Genomic DNA, 20,761 nt, shown 5'->3' with positions numbered 1-20,761 from the left:
GGCACTCTGTGCCCTGATGAGATTTTAAACCCTCTTTTACTCCTTGGATAAAGCAGAGATGTGCCCAAACACTAAATATCAAAGTCTCTCCTGATGAAGCAGCTTCAGAGGAGGTCCACAGATTGTGCCTCAGAAAAGCAATATCAGCATCTAAAGAAGTTCGCATAAAGCTCTAATTAAGGCCATTTTCCCTCTACAGAAGCAGGAGGATCTTCTCCTTACCCTTCTCTTCTGCAGGGTAGGCAGGTGGGGGGTGGCATGAAGGGAGGCATAAGTATTTTTTGAGCACCACTTAGTGTCAGGCATAGTGACAGGTACTTTATAGACAGGGCTATTAATAAAAAACAAATGGGAAACGAATGAGCACATACACAGATGGGTAGCTGATGCTCAGCGAGGTTAAGCAACTTGTTCAACTATTAAATGGTAAGGTCAAGGGTCGCACCCACAGCCAAATATGGTGGCTCACACCCATAATCCCAACACTTCAGAAGGCCGAGGTGGGAGGATCATTTGAAACCAGGAGTTCAAAACCAGCCTGAACAACACAGCAAGATCCCATCTCTACAAAAAATTAAAAGATTTGCCAGGTGTGGTGGCACATGACTGTAGTCCCAGTTACTAGGGAGACTGAGGTGGGAGGATCTCATGACCTCAGGAGGTCGAGGTTGCAGTGAGCCAAGATTGTGCCACTGCATTCCAGCCTGGGCAACAGAGCGAGATCCTGTCTCTTTAAAAAAAAAAAAAAAAAAACAAAACAAAAAACATGCCGGCATAGTGGCTCACACTTGTAATCCCAGCACTCTGGGAGGCCAAGGTGGGTGGATCACTTGAGGCCAGGAGTTCGAGACCAGCCTGGCCAACATGGGGAAACCTCATCTCTACTAAAAACACAAAAAATTAGCCAGGCATAGTGGTGTGCGCCTGTAATCCCAGCTACTCAAGAGGCTGAGGCAGGAGAATCACCTGAAACCAGGAGGCAGAAGTTGCAGTGACCCAAGATCATGCCATTGCAATCCAGCCTGGGCAACAAGAGAAAAACTCCATCTCAAAAAAAAAAAAAAAAAAAGTCACACCCAGCTCTGCCTGAATCAGACTTTTTTCTCCTACCCCAATGCTGCCTTTGTGGGTCATCTATTAGCCCTACTCTGCTCCTCACCCCTTTACCACCACCTTCCTAACCAGAATTGGGAATGTAGCTCCTGGTAAGCTCTCTGGGAAAGAAAAGTCTGTCTTCTATGAGCACAACCCACCACAATTGATACGTACAAAACTGAGATGCACCACCACTTCCCTAGGTTTGCAGCACTGTTTGTTGTAGGGAGCAAAATTCATCATGTGCAACTATGGGCATGAGGCTGGGTTTTCTGAAAACCCAAAATGAGACCACAGTGATGAAGTCTCTGCATTTCCCAGAACCCACAGCTCTGAGCACTAGGATGGTATTCCTGCAGTGTAGCATGCCTTAAACCAAAGGATGGTGTGCTCCATCACACCATCAGAAAGACACTACCTGCAGGGTAGACAACCCCAGCTGAAGTCTCCATAGCTCCTCTAGCTAGGCAGAGAGGGTAGCAACTCCATACCTGAGTCATCTGCCTCTACACAGCATCTTCTGCAAGGTTAAGCATTCATTCATTGTGCTGTAGTTCAAGGTTAACCCTTCCCCCTGCACTCATTTCAGGATCTGCCTCTTATCAAAAGCTATGCCAGCTGATTATTATAATGATAACTATTATGCCATTATAATAACATTATTGTGCTTTTTTCCTGCACTTGACATCTGTTGGCTGATAGGTTTAAACAGTACATAAGCAATAATTATGCAGTGCTCTCTCCTTTCCAACCAAGCCTCTACTGTGACTCTTAATGTTACATCCAAGTGCAACAAATGCCCGGCCCGAGCAGCAGTGGGAAACATGGCTCATCTGGGCTCACCCACCATGCCTCTAGTCACAGTGCCAGAAACAGAGGCTCAACTAGGTCCCTAATTGTTAACATGCACCCCTGCTTTCCCAGGGATTTGGGGGAAATACCACCCAGCAAGCAATTTATTGTTTAAAACCCCCACAGGGCTGGAGGAGTTATATACAGGTCTCAGTACTGCAGAGGGACAAGCAGTACCAAATCACAACGGCACACACCACCACAAGAGAAGAAGCACAGGAAAATGCATTCCTCCACTGGGAGTTCTCAAACAAATGATTTCCAGCGTCATTCTGCCTGCTTTCCCACACATAGTTCTTGGCAACTGCTGGTAAAATTGGCAAAAGGGAGAGGAGGGATAGGGCAGAGGGCTATCTCCAGGCTTCTATTTTGAAGTTGAGAAATCACTAAACTGGCTGCTTGGCCTTCTTTATAGGACCCACCAGAGGCCAAGATAGAGTCTGGAGGCCAAAGCAGAGAAGTCCCACCTCCTGTCAGCCAAAGCCCTTGCATCTACCTTTCACACTGTTGATGACAATCAAGGTAGAAAAAGATGCGAGATTCTATAACTGCAGACTATCAATATGCCTGAATTACACATTAGCCCTATTAAAGGCAACCCACAGCAAGGCTTCATTAAAAAACGATGTTAAAACAAACCCCGCCAGGGGTCCAGGGCTGGCCTGTTTTGTTTTCTATCCTGTAATACATAGTTTCTGTTTTTTGTTTTTTTGTTTTTAAGGCAGAGAAGGGAGTGGAAGGTTATTTGAATTTAAATGAGCAGTAAACACTATAATCTGTGTGTAAGGAGAAAAGAAACATTTAGGAGTGCCAAGTGTAGGCTCTTGGGACATGTGTGGCCAGGGCAGTAGCGGCCTGGGGGGCTTTCTCCTTCAGCCTCAGCACGCTGCTCTTCATCATTTGGGAGCAGGCAAGCCAGCAGGCAAGCCAGCAGGCAAGGTCCATGAGGCACAAAGAGGCACTGTTCCCTAGGTCTAAGGAGAAGATTGCCCTCTCAGAAGGAAATTAATATGACGCAACACAGAATGAGCTGGGCCAGACATCCACAGAAGTCACCTATCTAAGGAAGGGGTTTGAAGAGGTGTTCCTCAAGGCATGGACCACATCTGTCTCATTCATCACTGTATTCCCATGGCTAAGCAGGTCCTGGCACACAATGGGTACTCAGCAAATAATGGTGGACTGAATGGTAACCAGAAAGAACTCTTAGGTTGAAAGCCACTGACAAGAGCTAGAATCTAACTGTTCCTATTGTAACCTGTGGTAACAGAAGAGCCGTGGATGGCAAAGAATATATAAAGGGAGCCTAGAGAATAAAAATGAGTCTATCTTCAGCACTTGGTGCCTTAACAGACTGACAAGTGTATTATAGTCAGATTTCAATATAGCCCTAGGACAAAGTGGGAAGGAGAGAAGGGGAAGAGAGAGAAACAAGTGAGACAAAGCATTTATTGAGTGCTTACCATGTACACATCTGAAAACCCCAGGGGGTTTCACAGATGAGGACACAGGAGCAGGGAGGTTGAGTAGCTCCTCTAAAGTCTCACAACTGTTACATGGTTTAAATCTGGGTGTATCTGATGCTATGACCCAAAAGCTTTCCACCATAATTTGCTTCATTTCCTCCAGAGGGGAGCTGGCTTTCCAGCTAACCTCTCCTATAGAGGAGAGAATGCTCTTACATGTCCACATAAATCAACTTAGTCATCATGTTTCTTGGAGTTAGTTAACTGGAACTGTGACTTGATGGTCTCTTATGAATTTTACATGCCTGAGGCAGGCCCCCAGGAACTGAAACCTGGATGAACTAAGTTTCCAGGCCTGCAAAGCTGCACAGCAGTAAGGCCCCAACTAAGTCATCAGCTGGTGCTTCTTTCTAGGACAAACCTCTTTGGCCCAGCACAGGTCAGGTGTGGGTAAGGAAAGAACCTAAGCATGACCTCTACATGCCCCCAAGTTCTCCTCGGAAATTACAAAGAAGCCTTCCCTACTCCATGCTGTGTCAGCAATGCACAGAATTCTATTTGAAGGCTTTAAATTCTGATTTCAGTAGGACTAACAGAAGTAAAAAGAAGCAAATGAGCCTTCCCTCCATGTCCATGGTTCTCCTGCCTCCCCGGAGCGTCCAGAGACCTTCCACACCCATGATGTCAGGGGCGGCAGTGTCGAAAGGGCAAGGTGATTTTCCATGTTGTATTCAGAAGAGACCAGAGGCAAGGATCAGCCAGTGCTGCTAATGGAGGTGAATACCCTGGACAAACTCAGAGACAGCTTAGGTTGTACTAGAAAACATTTTCAAGGTTGTCTGTTTATTTCACCTCCTGTATGAGAGTTAAATTGGGTTTTTTCAAAGCACAGGGAAGCTGGTGATTCACCCAGGTGCACAACAGCTGCTGGGAAGACCTGTGAGAAGAGGCCACCCAGCAAAGGCAGGCTGTGTATGGTGAGAAGGGTCTCTAAGGAATGCCCTACATGCCAAGCCATATGCTGTCAGGATATTAATCCAAACCCATCTTGCACACTTTACAATGTTTACTCTTTCTGGGATGTGGAGCATTAAATTATATTCAAGGACTACACAAGTCCTTCCAATTCTATTCCACACTTACTTCTTTGCTAAAAAGATTTGTAACCTGGAAACAAAGCCCTCTGCCTTATAGCAGCAATAATTCTCCGCAAAGAATAGGAAGTCAGACTGCCAGTTCAAACTCTCCTAAAAGGTATTGCCCCACTGGAGCTTTGGTTTAGGTTTCTCCAAAACGTGAAGAAACCTACTACTGATCCCCTTTTTCCAGAGATGACAGGCCTGTGTCACTAAGCGTCCTGAGAGGAGGGCTCAAACCAAAAGAGGAAAGAGGAATCACCACTGCTCCATTCCTACCCTAACTGCAATGGCCCTGGAAATGGTAAAGAATTCCAAAGAGGACTGCCTCATTGCTACAAGAACTAAGAACAAGGTACGTGAATAGGAGACAAGGCTACCTGGATTAGTCACAGCCCTACTCTGGGCTAGCAGTGTGACCCTAAATGGGTCATTTAGACTCTCCGAGCCTCAATATTTTACCACCACAAAATGGGGATGTTGTGTGGCCAGGCACAGTGGCTCATCCTTGTAATCCTAGCACTTTGAGAGGTCAAGCTAGAAGGATTGCTTGAGGCCAGGAGTTCAAGACCAGCCTCAAAAACATAGCAAAACCCCATCTCTAAAAAAAAAAAAAATTTTTTTAATTAGCCGGGCATGGTGGCACATGCCTATAGTCCCAGCTCAGGAGGCTGAGGTGGGAGGATATCTTGAACCCAAGATTTTGAGGCTGCAGTGAGCTACGATCACACCACTGTTACTCCAGCCTGGGTGTGAATGAGACGTTGTCTCTAAAAAAGCTACAACTAAAAAATAAATAAATGGGGATGTCATAAGAATCAGATTGAAAACAGTAAAATTTGAAAACAGTAAAACACTGGACATACTTTAGGCCTGATTGTTATTCCAAAGACCCCTGCATGAGAAACCCTAGGACATTCCTAGGGAGCAGAGAGGCAAAGCTGTCACCTCTCAGAGACAGTCTACAGCGACTGGGTCCTGTTGTTTACAGAGAAATCCATACGTCAGGAGTAAAGTGAGGACAGAGTAAAATTTGAAGAGAAGACCACACGTGGGTCTGCTCAGCTACATTTAAAAAATAACACAGCAGGGCCGGGCGCGGTGGCTCAAGCCTGTAATCCCAGCACTTTGGGAGGCCGAGACGGGTGGATCACAAGGTCAGGAGATCGAGACCATCCTGGCTAACACAGTGAAACCCTGTCTCTACTAAAAAATACAAAAACCTAGCCGGGCGAGCTGGCGGGCGCCTGTGGTCCCAGCTACTCGGGAGGCTGAGGCAGGAGAATGGCGTGAACCCGGGAGGCGGAGCTTGCAGTGAGCTGAGATCAGGCCACTGCACTCCAGCCTGGGCGACAGAGCGAGACTCCGTCTCAAAAAAAAAAAAAAAAAATAACACAGCAGGTCTCCAAATAACATTGCTTCCATCAACATCATTTCCTTATAACATTGATGAGAAAAAAATAATTGGTTCCCAGCCAGGGCCACTGTTTGTGTGGAGTCTGCTCATTCTCCCCATGTCTGTGTGGATTTTCTCCAAGTCCTCAGTCTCCTTCCACATCCCAAAGACATGGCTGTTAGGTTCATTGGTGTGTGTAAGGGGTCCAGTCTGTATGAGTATCAGGGTGTGTGAGTGTACCCTGAAATGGGATGGTGTCCTGTCCAAGGCTGGTTCCTGCCTAGCGCCCTGAGCTGCCGGGATGGGCTCTGGCCACCCGACACCCTGAACTAATGGGGTACTAATTATCTCACTTGTTTTTATTAATCCTTCTTAAAGGTATGTATAGCTCACATTTATCTCAATTTTTAATATTAGAAGTGTTTTGGTCTTTATTTAGAAGTTTGGTCATGTTTCTGTAACAAGAAATATTCTGTAGGAACATAACTCTTGTTTATACCAATTAGCCTATAGTAAAATTGGTTTTGTATACATTTCACTTAAAGTCACAGTTTCCAAGAACTTAAGACCAATGTCAAGTGAGGACTTACTGTATATGCATATGTTTCAAATTTGAAAAGGCACACGAAGACATACAGTGAAAAGTAAGCCTCCCTCCTCCCCCATTCTCTAGTTACCCAGGGCCTCTCACTAGAGACAAACGGCACTGCTTTCAGTTTCTCATGTATTCTTCCCGAGATATTCCAGGCAGCTAATTTCTATTAGAGATGGGGATATCGTTTGTGGCAACACTCTCAGACCTAGAAGGTGATGTCAGGCAAGTAAGCACTGCTGGGGCACTTAGGGACTATGAAAAAAATGAGCCAGCCAGAGGACAAGATATTACCTTACAAAAGGTTCCATGGAGATGCAGACTTCCTTCTGGCTATTATACTGTTTTGCCCCTTGGCTGACCACATTTAAGCAGTGATTCTGTACAATGTATTTCCCTTTCAGTTGTGTTTGTTCACCCAGAGCTCTTTCTCAGAGATGTCATTAACAGAAGTGGCCTCTGGGACCTCATGCTGCACCAGCCTGACCACCAGGCCCTTCAAAGTAGCCAGAAGCAGGAAGAACCATCAAACCTGCCTCAGTGGAAGCTGAGCAAAAGGGCAAAAAGTGCAAAAGTTCTTGCGTCACCACCTTTCTAGGGACAAAAGTTGCTTTTCATAGCCCAGTGAAATCAGAATGTAAGGGAGGATAAAGCCCAGACCACAGATGTTCTACAGGGCTGAACCCAAGAGATTAAGTCACTACCCACAGAAAATCATAGGACACTTTTACCCAAAGACAGACTTTCACCAAACGCCCTCAAAAGTTTTCAAGCTATGTCCTCCCCTCCCCCACGTTTATTATTTTACAAGGAATTTAAATGTGTGAAACTCCAGCCTCTACCCAAAGGATACAGATGGGTAGCCTATAGGTCAAATCTAGACCACCAATACTTTGGTAGTCCCCAGAGATTCTGAATATCTGGCTTCCTATATGACATGAGGAGGCCATACTCACTAGAGCCATACTCAGCCATGACAACAGGCTGAGTTGCAGCCACCCCTCATGGAGCACATAAGCACTACACTTTGACACAGGCCCACCATTCTCTGTTGCCTCTCTGTTCCCAACTTGGCCCTAAAAACATCTGAGTTGGAGACTCCCAGCCAGTGAGTAACGTAGGAGGCTAAACTGGCAAGTACATCAGTTGACCAAATAGGAGGACTCTTGAACTCACAAACATTTATTGAACACTCTCTATGTGCCAGGACTGTGCTGGGGATTGGATGCATGAAGAGGAATGACAGACGCAGTGTCTGCCCTCTAGGAAGTTCTAATCCAATTGAGTGTATAAGGTTTACTCTAAGGAATTCAATGCTTCAAAAACAAAGGGCTCTGGGGATGGAGTATGTGAACTCACTGTGGCTGGGAATCAAGAAATGCTTCAGGGAAGTAGGATTTCAACAGGATTATTATCATTTCTTAAGTTTTCATGTAAACATCCATTCAACAACCATTTATGGTATCCATATTACACTCAGCATTATGCTAAGAGACACATAATAAAGCACAACCCATATCCTTGAGAAGCTCATATAATAAGAGACAAACATCGTACCATAATAAAGTGTGCCGAATTCTATAATAAAGGTGTTGCAATGGGGATACAGATGAGGACATATCAGGTAAGGTTCACTGAAGGTGGCAGCTCTGCAGCATAAAGTAGGGAACTGGCTGGGCGCAGTAGCTCACGCCTGTAATCCCAGCACTTTAGGATGCTGAGGCAGGAGGATCATGAGGTCAGGAGCTCGAGATCAGCCTGGCCAACATGGTGAAACCCCGTCTCTACTAAAATTACAAAAATTAGCCAGCCGTGGTAGCGTGTGCCTGTAGTCCCAGCTACTTGGGAGGCTGAGGCAGGAGTATCATTGGAACCCAGGAGGCAGAGGTTGCAGTGAGCCAAGATGGCACCACTCCACTCCATTTCTTTTTTTTTTTTTTTTTTTTTTTTTTTTGAGACGGAGTCTCGCTCTGCCGCCCAGGCTGGAGTGCAGTGGCCGGATCTCAGCTCACTGCAAGCTCCGCCTCCCGGGTTCACGCCATTCTCCTGCCTCAGCCTCCCGAGTAGTTGGGACTACAGGCGCCTGCCACCGGGCCCGGCTAGTTTTTTGTATTTTTTAGTAGAGACGGGGTTTCACCGTGTTAGCCAGGATGGTCTCGATCTCCTGGCCTCGTGATCCGCCCGTCTCGGCCTCCCAAAGTGCTGGGATTACAGGCTTGAGCCACCGCGCCCGGCCAAGACTCCATTTCAAAAAAAAAGATAGGAAACGAAGGAGAGAGTATCTGGGCAAAAGAACTGGCAGAGACACAAACATGAGGCATACTCAGAGGACCACGTGGATCAGTTCATCAGGAGCAAGGGGTACACATGGGTGATGGTACGGGACATATTAACTAAAGTGGTAGGATGGGTATACACTGCAATAGGCTTGGAACACCAAGACAACTTGACATATTTGGAATTTATTCAGCAGCTAGTGAGTACCATTGAAGGCTTCTGATATGGTTTGAATTTGTGTCCCCACCCAAATCTCACATCAAATTGTAATCCCCAATATTGGAGAAGGGGTCTACCGGGAGATGACTAAATCATAGGGGCAGATTTCCCCCTTGCTGTTTTCACAAAAGTGAGTTCTCACAGGATCTGGCTGTTTAAAAATGTGCAGCACCATCCCCTTGCTCTCTTCCTCCTGCTCCAGACATGTAAGATGTGCCAGCTTCCCCTTCGCCTTCCACCACGATAGTAAGTTTCCTGAGGCCTTCCTAGAAGCAGAAACCTGTACAGCCTGCAGAACCATGAGCTAATTAAACCTCTTTTCTTTATAAATTACCCATTCTCAGGTATTTCTTTACAACAGTACGAGAACAGACTAACATAGCTTCCAAGCGTAAGTATTCTCTGATAAGCACAATATATAGGAAGACCCAAAGTGGCAGTGGTATATAGTATCTTGGAGGAAGCAGAAGCAGGAAATAGGAAGCAAAAGCTTCTGTAATAATTCAGGAGCACAGTCACAGGAAACCGGGGAAGCAACAAGACTAGGTAAAAAAGATAGTGCAGAGGCTTGCTAAAAAGACAATGGCATTTTCTTGAATGTACTAATTCCTATTGTTTACCAATTCAGATTGGCCTTCCCTCTAAATAGTGAATTTTTTACCTTGTTTCATACAGAGAAGTAAGGTATGGTCTATAGTCATAGTACTTGGATTTTTTTAAAACTCAGCTTGAGATCAAAATAATGGGATTGGCTCCAGGGGCTTTTTCCTCACTCCCTTGCTACGTGGAACCAGTTGCACATCTCAAAGCGAGAGACAATCAACTTGAGCACAAAATCTGGGTCAGTGTATTTGACTGTGCCTCCGTGACTGTGCACAAAGACCAGAAATGAGCATACAAATCAGAGGAAAGCAGTGACAAAAGTCAACATTCCCTTGATGAGCTAATTGCTTCATGTCTGGCTGAAGAGCAGAAAGCAAGAGATAAGGAGAACACACTATCTGAGGGACCAGGCAGGCTCTGGACTAGCCAGCCCTACCCCAATAAAATCCCCATGTCAGACACTGCCCAGGAAACGAGGCCTGCTGGCTTGAGAACCTGATGAGAGAGAACCTGAGAAAGATGAGCACTAAGCTGAGTAAGGAAGGAGATGGCAGAGAAGCAGCAAAGTTCCTTGCTACTCGCAACTTTTAGTTATTCAGCATGAACTACCTATAACTATTGATATAAATAATATATAATACCAACCAACTAAGACGACAATGAGATGATGGTTAAGATAAAACTTGCTTGGTCAGCATAACCTATCCTCAAACCTAGATGTGGCTCAGAAACTGGAAACTACTGTTGTCAATAATGATGACAACACAGAGCATTTACATCAGGGGTCCCAAACCCCCAATACTGGTCTGTAGCCTGGTTAGGAACCCATCCAAGGAGGTAAGCAGTGAGTGAGTGAGCAAAGCTTCATCTGTATTTACAGCTGCTTCCCATCGCTTGTATTACCACCTGAGTGCGGCCTCCTGTCAGATCAGCGGCAGCATTAGACTCTCATAGGAGCACAAACCCTATTGTGAACCGCACATGCAAGGGATCTAGGTTGAACACTCCTTATAAGAATCTAATGCCTGATGATCTGTCACTGTCTCTCCATCACCCCCAGATGGAACCATCTAGTTGCAGGAAAATAAGCTCAGGGCTCCCACTAGGTCTACATTATGAATAGTTGTATATTTCATTACATATTATAATGCAATAATAATAGAAATAGGCTGGGCATCACGCCTGTAATCCCAGCACTTTGGGAGGCTGAGGCGGGTGGATCATCTGAGGTCAGGAGTTCAAGACCAGCCTGGTCAACATGGTGAAACCTCATCTCTACTAAAAATACAAAAATTAGCAGGTGTAGTGGTGCACATCTATAATCTCAGCTACTCAGGAAGCTGAGGCAGGAGAGTTGCTTGAACCTGGGAGGCAGAGGTTGCAGTGAGCCGAGACTGTGCCACTGCACTCCAGCCTGGGTGATGGAGTGAGACCCTGTCTCAAAAAAATAATAATAGAAATAAAGTACACAATAAACATAATGCACTTGAATCATCCCCAAACCATCCCCCACATCCCCCAGTCCATGGAAAAATAGTCTTCCACGAAACTAGTCCCTGGTGCCAAAAAGGTTGGGGACTGCTATTTTACATTGTGCCAGAGGAAGCACTTACCATATATATTCTCTCAATTCTTAAGATAGCTATAAAAATACATATTACTATTCCCATTCAACAGATCATAAAACTAAGGCTTAGAGAAAATAAGTAACTTACAATCTGACAATTAGTAAGTAGATATCAGAATGTAAATCCAAGTGAGTCTGACTCCAAAGTGTGTTTAAACCACTCTGACATACACTCATTCCTTCTCTCTTTCTCTTAGAGATGTACTGAAGGTTTGTTTGGCCCACCAGATAAGGTCCACTGTTACATCTGGCCTCATTCTTTACAGAAAACACACAAGTCTGGCCCCTGAGCACTATTTGTTTCTAATACAGGGGAAGACTTCAAATTCATTTCCTGAGGTAAGAGCAAGAGAAAACACATTTCAACATGAGTAGGAGGAAAAACAGCATGACAGCAAAAATCTTCAACCGTGAGGGTATGATCATATACAACGCAGTAAGTGGAGACAGGGCCTCCTCCTTCCTCGGAGACTTTTAACTGCAAAAGCATCCTGCATCTTTAAAATGCTTTAAACAATTCTATCAACTTCTATGGCCACCCTTTGTAAGACCCTTAGCTTGTGTCCCAGCTCTAACACTAGAGTTCCACTATTATGTGGGTGGCCTAAAAAAGATCCTATGATTAGGTGGCCCACTTCACTTCTCTGGGGCTCAGTTTTTGTCATCAGAAAAATAAAAACCTATCAAATGCAAAATGGAGGCACTGGACAGTAACAGAACTATACGTGTATCTCCTGACTCTTCACTCATCCACAGTACCACAAACAGCCAGCCCTGATGTTGGCAAGGAAATAAAGATCTCTAGAATATCTTCCAACCCAAAGCACCATCATTTTAGACTTTAGCAGCTGGGTCCAAGGATGCAGACTTAACTTCAAGAATACAGTCAAACCCAACTCCCCATGAGTATGAGATGGGATGTGGGGAAAAACAAGAAGCAACCTTAGGCCAGATGCAGTGGCTCACACCTGTAATCCCAGCACTTTGGGAGGCCAGGGCGAGCAGATTACCTGACGTCAGGAGTTCAAGACCAGCCTGGCCAACATGGCAAAACCCCATCTCTACTACAAATACAAAAATTAGCCGGCCACAGTGGCAAGCACCTGTAATCCCAGCTGCTCAGGAGGCTGAGGCACAAGAATCACTTGAACCTGGGAGGCGGAGGTTGCAGTGAGCCAAGATCACACCTGGGCGACAGTGAGACTCTGTCTCAACGGTGGGAGGGGGGAAGAAGCAACCTTAAATACTTACTTACTAGCTGGCCCCTTAAGCTTCCAATACCCACTATCCACAGCACTCAAAGCATGACCAATCAATGTTGTCTGCATCGATTGTCCTACTTTATGTTATTCCACTGGGCGGAAGCCTGCTAGTTCTAGAGTTTGGTCAGATGGCTGCTGTCCCCTTGGGAGCCTCACAGAAATGAGACTATCCTGAGAGGTAAAGAAATGTCCATTTAAAAGTCCACTGGTACAGCTGGGCATGGTGGCTCACATCTGTAATCTCAGTGCTCTAGAAGGCCAAGGTAGGGCATCACTTGAGGCCAGGAATTTAAGATCAGCCTGGGCAATGTTGCAAGCAAGACCCTGTCTCTTTAAAAAAAATAAATAAATAAATAAATTAGCCAGGCATAGTGGTGCACACCCATGGTTCTAGCTACTTGGGAGGCTAAAGTGGGAGGATCACTTGAGCCCAGGAGTTGGAGGTTGCAATGAGCTATGATTACACCACTACACTCCAGCCTGGACAAGAGAGTGAGACCCTCTTAAAAAGGGCCAGACACAGTGGTTACGCCTGTAATCCCAGCACTTTGGGAGGCCAAGGTGGGCAGATCACGAGGTCAGGAGTTCGTGACCAGCCTGGCCAACATGGTGAAATCCCATCTCTACTAAAAACACAAAAATTAGCCAAGTATGGTGGCAGGCGCCTGTACTCTCAGCTACTTGGGAAGTTGAGGAAGGAGAATCACTTGAACCTGGGAGGTAGAGGTTGCAGTGAGCCGAGATCATGCCACTGTACTCCAGCCTGGGCAACAGAGCAAGACACTGTCTCAAAAAAAAAAAAAATCCACTGGTGAGTGAGGCATGGTAGTACATGCATGCAATCCCAGCTACTCAGGTGGCTGAGGTGGAAGGATTGCTTGAGGCCAGGAGTTCAAGACCAGCCTGGGTAACACAGCAAAATCCCATCTCAAAAAAAAAAAAAGAAAAAAAAGTCCACTGGCATCAGCTTTCCTCACCAGAACTTTAGGATGTATCTCAGATTCTTCTTCCAGTTTCTAGATCTCTTTCTCATCACAAGACTGAAGGAGCAAACTACTTGCAGAGAGGGAAGTAGCTAGCTGTGGAGATCAGTTCACTGACTATCTTGATGTTCTTCTGCCAGTGATGATAAGTGGTAACTAAAAGGGATGATCAAGAACTTCCTCAGTGACAACATGGCCTGTGAGCAGACCTCAGAAACATACCCCTCCCCATTTCTCTGTAGGTGTGAAATGTGACAAGGGCCAAATATCAGACCCTTCCCAAAGGTTCCAATGTCCAGGCTGGGGATACCTGGGCCAACACAGCAGTCCCAGCTGTGAAGATGGAAGGCCCAAGAGGCACCAGAGAAGCAGATGGTAAATGGACCACCTCAAAATCCAAAGACTCAAAGAAAATTAAAACAATAAAGAATAAACTTGGCTAGGTGTGGTGGCTCACACCTATAATCCCAGTACTTTGGGAGGCCGAGGTAGGAGAAATGCTTGAGCCCAGGAGTTCAAGACCAGCCTGAGGTGGTCAGTGAGACTGTCTCTACCAAAAAAAAAAATTAGCCAGGTGTGGTGGCACATGCCTATAAGTACCAGCTACTCAGGAGGCTGAGGCAGGAGAATCACCTGAACCCAGGAGGCAGAAGTTGCAGTGAGCCAGGACAGAGGGATATCCAAATGTGGAACTTTTAGTGCCAAAAGCAGGAAGTCCAGGGCAAACCAGGACAAGTTAGTTACCCTACATGACCATTGCACTCTAGCCTGGGCAACAAGAGCAAAACTCAGTCTCAAAAAAAAAAAAAAAAAAGAAAAAGAAAAAGAAAAAGCTTGTGGAACCAGTTGTTTCTTCTCGATAAAAAACAGGCCTTGATGACTATATTAAAGAAAGAGTATCAGATAAGACCATGCATTCTCAATGAGTGCAATATTACCCTCAAAAGGGGTGAAAATTGATTCTTAGGGAAAAAATATTAGATATTACAATGGTTTGTGGCCGTCGAAAGGGCCACAATACAAAAACAGATACACAATACATCTGTGGTATTAAAATTCCATTGGGGGTGGCCGGACGCGATGGCTCATGCCTGTAATCCCAGCACTTTGGGAGACTGAGGTGGGCAGATCACTTGAGGCCAGGAGTTCAAGACCAGCCTGGCCAACATGGCAAAACCCCATCTCTACTAAAAACACAAAAATTAGTTGGGCGTGGTGGTGGGCGCCTATAATCCCAGCTACTCAGGAGGCTGAAGCACAAGAACCGCTTGAACCCAGGAGGCAGAGGCTACAATGAGCAGAGATCATGCCACTGCACTCCAGCCTCGGTGACAGAGTGAGACTCCCTCTAAAAAAAAAAAAAAAAAAAAAAAAAAAAAAAAAAAAAAAAAATTCCATTGGGGAGTAGACAATAAGGGGGAAAAATGTCTCAAAATATGATAATGAACAGAAGGTTGAAAAATAATTAACTGAACTCAAAGGGTTGAGTCTTAGATGAACCCTAAGGACAGAGTGTTCATTCATTTGTATAATGGTCATGGGTAGGGTAACTAACTTGTCCTGGTTTGCCCTGGACTTTCCTGCTTTTGGCACTAGAAGTCCCATATTTGGATATCCCTCTGTCCTGGGCAAACCGGGATGGCGGTCCACCTTCTCATGAAAGAGATCAATGAAGGCATTCCCATTTCACAAATGAGGTGACACCAAGAAACACAGTGGTTGTCATGGATTCACAGCACTTTAGCAGCATTCCTGAGGCAAGGCTGGCTCTTTCCATTTGTCTAGTCCTATGCTGACAACTCTCTGCCCCTGACTTCCACTTTGGCAGAGAATGTTACTCACGAATTGATTATGCCACTTCCTTCTCAATACCAAAGCCAAGGGCAGTATTAGGAGGATGAGGGCAGACATGGCCAGCCAGCACAACCACACCCTTGTCTTATAGCTGCCTGGTGGAACCTGAAGGAACTACAAGTCTGGGCTGAACATAGTTTTGTTGCTACTGGATTCTGGGTAGAAATTTGCAAAAGTAAGAATGCCAGGTATAAACTCCTCACAAGCTAGGAAAATTCCATGAGGTTCTCCACATATGTCTGAGCAGCCCAAATCTTTTATAAGGTTTTCGTCCCAAAGATGAACTCAGTTATTGCTTATGCTAGGAATCAGGGGCTACCCAAAGCCTCACTCTGAATGGCAACAGGCTATTCTCCTACTCCCCTACTCGGCAGTGAAATCCTTGGTGAAAGTAAAGGAAGAAAAGAAAAGGGCAGGCTATTCCCTCTTTAGACTATATATAATTAAAATGCAAGGCTTTCTGCTGTAGAAGACTAAGGTTTGCAGTTTAAGGCTGACTCAGAAAAGGATAAAGTATTCATCCTTGCTCAGAAAGAGAGAAGATTAGCTCCACAGGATGGGTCTCCAAATGGACACCGAATCCAGGAGTTAGAGATGGCTGTGATACAGAGCATGATCCAAGCACCATCTGGAGCCCCCAGAGAAAAATCCCTAGGAATAGTAACCAAGGGACTAGCATTGTAAGAGCGTTCAGATTAGCTCTCCTGAAAAGAGGCTTACTCCAAGAGACTGGCCGACAGCCTCTGCAGCAGAACTTCACTTAGGAAAGGATAGAAAATGAAGAAAGACGGGGGGAGGCTGAGCAGGTCAGAGTATGAATCCACAAGCATGTGAAAAAGAATATCCACCTCTTTCGAAAAAGGTACAACTTCCTTTTAGAGACTTGTTTGTTTGTTTTTTGTTTGTTTTTTGAGACAGAGTCTCTCGCTCTGTCACCCAGGCTGGAGTGCAATGGCACGATGATCTCGGCTCACTGCAACCTCTACCTCCCAGGTTCAAGTGATTCTCCTGCCTCAGCCTCCCGAGTAGCTGGGATTACAGGCATGCGCCACCACGCCCGGCTAATTTTGTATTTTTAGTAGAGACGGGGTTTCTCTCCATGGTGGTCAGGCTGGTCTTGAACTCCCCACCTCAAGTGATCCACCCACCTTGGCCTCCCAAAGTGCTGGATTACAGGCGTGAGCCACCGTGCCCAGCCAGAGACTGTCATGTTCTTTTGAATATTCTCATTAACAGCAAATCTTCAATCTTTGAGGGTGAAAACATTTATTGCATTCCTATGTCCCAAGAGCTTTCATGGGTAATTACCTCATTTAACCACCCTTCAAAGTATTATTGCCACTTTTATGTAGTGGTACATTGAGCCCCAGAGGTGAAGTAACTTATCCAAGGTTATGTGGCTAATAAGTGGTAGACTCAGAATTAAAACTCATGTTCACCACCCTCCAAAAATCTGTTATTTCCACTTCAAAAGAACCGTTAACTCATCTGAAGACAAGTCAGGTGACAAGGTTGCTTACCCATGCCATTCGGGGTTAAATATATATAGGCTGTATGCAGTGGCTCACGCCTGTAATCTCAACATTTTAGGAGGCCAAAACAGGAGAATTGCTTAAGGCCAGGAATTCAAAAACAGCCTGGACAACACAGCGAGACCCTGTCTCTACAAAAATTAAAATTACAAAATTAGCTGGGCCTGGTGGTGCACCCTTGTAGTCACAACTACTTAGGAGGCTTTGGTGAGAGTATTACTTAAGCCCAGGAGTTCAAGCTTGCAGTGAGCTATGATTATGCCACCACACTCCAGCCTGAGCCACAGAGTGAAACCCCATCTCAAAAAAAAAAAAAATACAGGAGAATGACGTGAACCCGGGAGGCGGAGCTTGCAGTGAGCTGAGATCCGGCCACTGCACTCCAGCCTGGGCGACAGAGCGAGACTCCGTCTCAAAAAAAAAAAAAAAAAAAAATACAGTATGACTCAATATATTAAAGGAACTGATCTCTCACATGGTTCAAAAAGGTCTCTGAAAACAATTCCAGAGGTGGATTTTCAAAACTGCCTTGGACAACAGCCAAATCACTTAGGGGATGCCACCCTCAACTCCCACCACCTACACCTGCACACACCACTCTAAAGGAGAACATTCATTAGTGGATTAAGTTTCCACATGTCTGTTATTTTAAAATCCATTTTGTTACCTTTCGGTTTCACTTAATTAGCCTTTTCTCTTGCCAATGAAACACACCAGGGCTCACAGTTGGCCTCAGTAGAGAATAGCTGGCCTTCAGAAAACAGGGAAGAAGTAAGTGGGAATCAAAGTACTAGGCAACTTTTCATTCCTGGACTTCCACATCCCTAGTAACATTTCCATCACCTGTAAAATGGGAGCAGAAAGTCTCTTCTATTGCCAATTTCATTAAAATAGCACATGTATTCATGAGCAGATTAAATTCACTAAACATCTGAAAGACAGGTGAAATAAATCTGGTGGTAACACCATCTTAACCCGAGGGCCATGTTCTCAACTAAAACCACACACCAAGTTCTGACCCACGTTGTATAAATATCAATCCCAATATCGTTACACTCTGGCTCCCATCAAAATCCTACCTAATCCCCAAATCTGGCTATATTTTTATCAGAAAAGAAAAAAACTTGGGTGGGGTGAGAGCTGAAAAGACACACACATAACAAAGTATCTTTCACAATGTCAAAAAACAAACAAACAAAAAAAAAAACACCTATTTATAGGCCAGGCGAGGTGGCTCCTGCCTGTAATCCCAACACTTTGGGAGGCCGAGGCGGACAGATCACCTGAGTTCGGGAGTTCAAGACCAGCCTGGGAGAAACCCTCTATAAAAATAGAAAATTACGGTGGCTCAAGCCTGTAATCCCAGTACTTTGGGAGGCCGAGACGGGCGGATCACGAGCTCAGGAGATCGAGACCATCCTGACTAACACGGTGAAACCCCCTCTCTACTTAAAAAAAAAATACAAAAAAACTAGCCGGGCGTGGTGGCGGGCGCCTGTAGTCCCAGCTACTTGGGAGGCTGAGGCAGGAGAACGGCGTAAACCTGGGAGGCGGAGCTTGCAGTGAGCTGAGATCCGGCCACTGCACTCCAGCCTGGGCGACAGAGCGAGACTCCATCCCCCCCAAAAAAAAAAGAAAGAAAGAAAAGAAAATTAGCTGGGCATGGTGGCGCATGCCTGTAATCCCAGCTACTCGGGAGGCTGAGGCAGGAGAATCGCTTGAACTTGGGAGGCGGAGGTTGCCGTGAGTCGAGATGGTGCCATTGCACTCCAGCCTGGGAAACAAGAGCCAAACTCCGCCTCAATAAAAAATAAAAAAACTGTTTATAAACACATCAGTTTCGTCTCTTAGCAAATATGTAAATTTTATTCTCCTCCTGTCTACTTAGTTTGGGTTAACCGCCTCCCCATCTCTCAGAACAGTTGTGTTTTTATTTAGGTTTACTGAGGTGGGAAAGCCAACTGAAGCCAGGCATTTAAAAATATTAGAAAACTGATCTTACATATATAGGTAGTCAAATATTTTTAAAAGACATCAAATGGCATTCTAATTCCTCCGGTGCAAAGAAAGCCCCAGCCTCACAGGTGTTACCATTTCCTGATTCCTGGCTTTTCCCACTCAGAGTCCCATTCCAGGAGCTCATATGTCAAGTCATTCTCTCCTGACTTCTGAAGCAGGGATTTTCAAAGCCAGGATTCCGGGACTACCTGAATGAGAACCCCCTGGGGGTACAGCTGCCCACGCACCACCTTATCCGAAATCCCAGAGAATGGAGTCCAAGGCTTATGCACAAACCCCCCAGATGATCTGAGAGATAACACTAACCAAAGTCTGTAACCTCTAAAGGCAAATTTTCTAGGACAAAGAAAAACAAGCATTAAGAGAGTGACAATAATTCCACATGGGAAGAGACACACGGGTCAACACCCAAGCCACCCCTTCAGACAGATATGGAAATTTAGGCCGGAAGAATCAAACAGACAAGGGCACTAAAAACAGGTGCGGAGCCAAAGCCAATATCGAATTTCCACGGCCTCATCTCCCGCCAATGAAGAGGTGAATGGAGACATTCTGAGTGGGAAAGGTAAGAAAGGTGGGCCTTCGGCAGGGTGCACCGGGCCCACTTGGACGTCCCGCTTTGGAGACAGTAGTGAAGATGTGTGGGTCCCGAGAACACTGCTGCGAAGGCGCCGAGGCCGCCGGCAGGAGAAGGCCCAGGAAGCGCCCTGAACCCCCAGCCCAGCTCCAGGGCCGGGCGGCCCTCACCGCCCCTACCTTCGGCTTCCGGCAGCCGAGTGGCAGACACAACCCCCACAATTCCAGGCGGCCGCAGCGGCGACCAGCTCCCCCTGCGCAAACGCGGCGGCGACAGTCTGAGCCCGTGAGCTGGCAGCTGTTACGCAGCTCGTGGCCTCGCCCAATCGCGGGCCGACAGAACAGCGCGCGGCACCCCCGACCACGCACCGAGGTGGGAGCACCGCCCCTAGCACCGCCCTCTGCAGACTCTGCACGAGCTGCCCCAGCGCCCCTCTGCTGGTAGAGCGAGGGCTGAAGAGATACGTGCCACCTGCTTCTGCTTCCAGGCTGCAACCGCGAAGTTTCCTCTCTGATTTTCGAACAGTGTAATTTCTTTCTAGCGGAAGGACCCTCAGAAAGCAATCAGAGGGGTGCGGGTAAAAATAAATCAAGTTCTTGTGACTCAGTTTGGGACATAAGCCGAGAGTCTCCAGCAATAAAATTTCTCGCAAATTCATGCAAAATACGACACCTGTAAGTCACTCACTTTATATACTTGGGCAAATTTTTTACAAGGACCAGTTATTTAAAAAATAACATCAGGTGGCCGGGCGCAGTGGCTCACACCTGTCATCCCAGCACTTTGGGAGGCCCAGGCGGGCGGATCACTTGAGGCCAGGAGTTCAAGACCAGCCTGGCCAACATGGTGAAACACCCCCCCCCCCTCTACTAAATATACAAAAATTAGCCAGGCGTGGTGGCGGGTGCCTGTAATTGCCGCTACTTGGGAGGCTGAGGCAGGAGAATCGCTTGAACCCACGAGGCAGAGGTTGCAGTGAGCTGAAACCGTGCCACTGCACTCCAGCCTGGGTGACAGAGTGAGACTCTGTCTCAAAATTTAGTAAAATAAAGATCACTTGCAATTCTGATTTTTGTTTTTAATATGGCATCTCACTGTGTCCCCCAGGCTGGAATGCAGTGGCACAATCTTGGCTCATCGCAGCCTTGACCTCCCAGGCTCAAGGGATCCTCCCCCTCAGCCTCCAGTAGCTGGGACCACAGGAGCATGCCGCTGTTGCCAGGCTATTTTTTTTTTTTTTTTCGGACAGGGTCTCACTATGTTCCCCAGGC

General features: G+C 46.1%; 1 protein-coding gene across 8 annotated transcripts in view; it reads right to left on the bottom strand.

Moving 5' to 3' along the window:
- The window catches only part of LOC105467071 (SIL1 nucleotide exchange factor), a 253,389-nt gene extending 233,569 nt beyond the window's left edge, over nt 1-19,820 (bottom strand). For 4 of the 8 annotated variants that reach the window (XR_011624653.1, XM_071098351.1, XM_071098355.1 and 1 more), the window contains exon 1: nt 19,670-19,819. The gene's annotated coding sequence lies outside the window, so the exon portion shown is untranslated. Of the gene's footprint in view, nt 1-17,561; nt 17,738-19,669 lie in introns of all 8 variants that reach the window. The other 4 variants (XM_071098352.1, XM_071098354.1, XM_071098356.1 and 1 more) reach the window with 3 other exon arrangements.
- Between the last annotated feature and the right edge of the window lie 941 nt (nt 19,821-20,761).

This window comes from Macaca nemestrina, chromosome 6 (assembly GCF_043159975.1).
Source record: "Macaca nemestrina isolate mMacNem1 chromosome 6, mMacNem.hap1, whole genome shotgun sequence".
NCBI lineage: Eukaryota > Metazoa > Chordata > Mammalia > Primates > Cercopithecidae > Macaca > Macaca nemestrina.
This window is presented reverse-complemented; position numbering and strand designations above follow the sequence as displayed.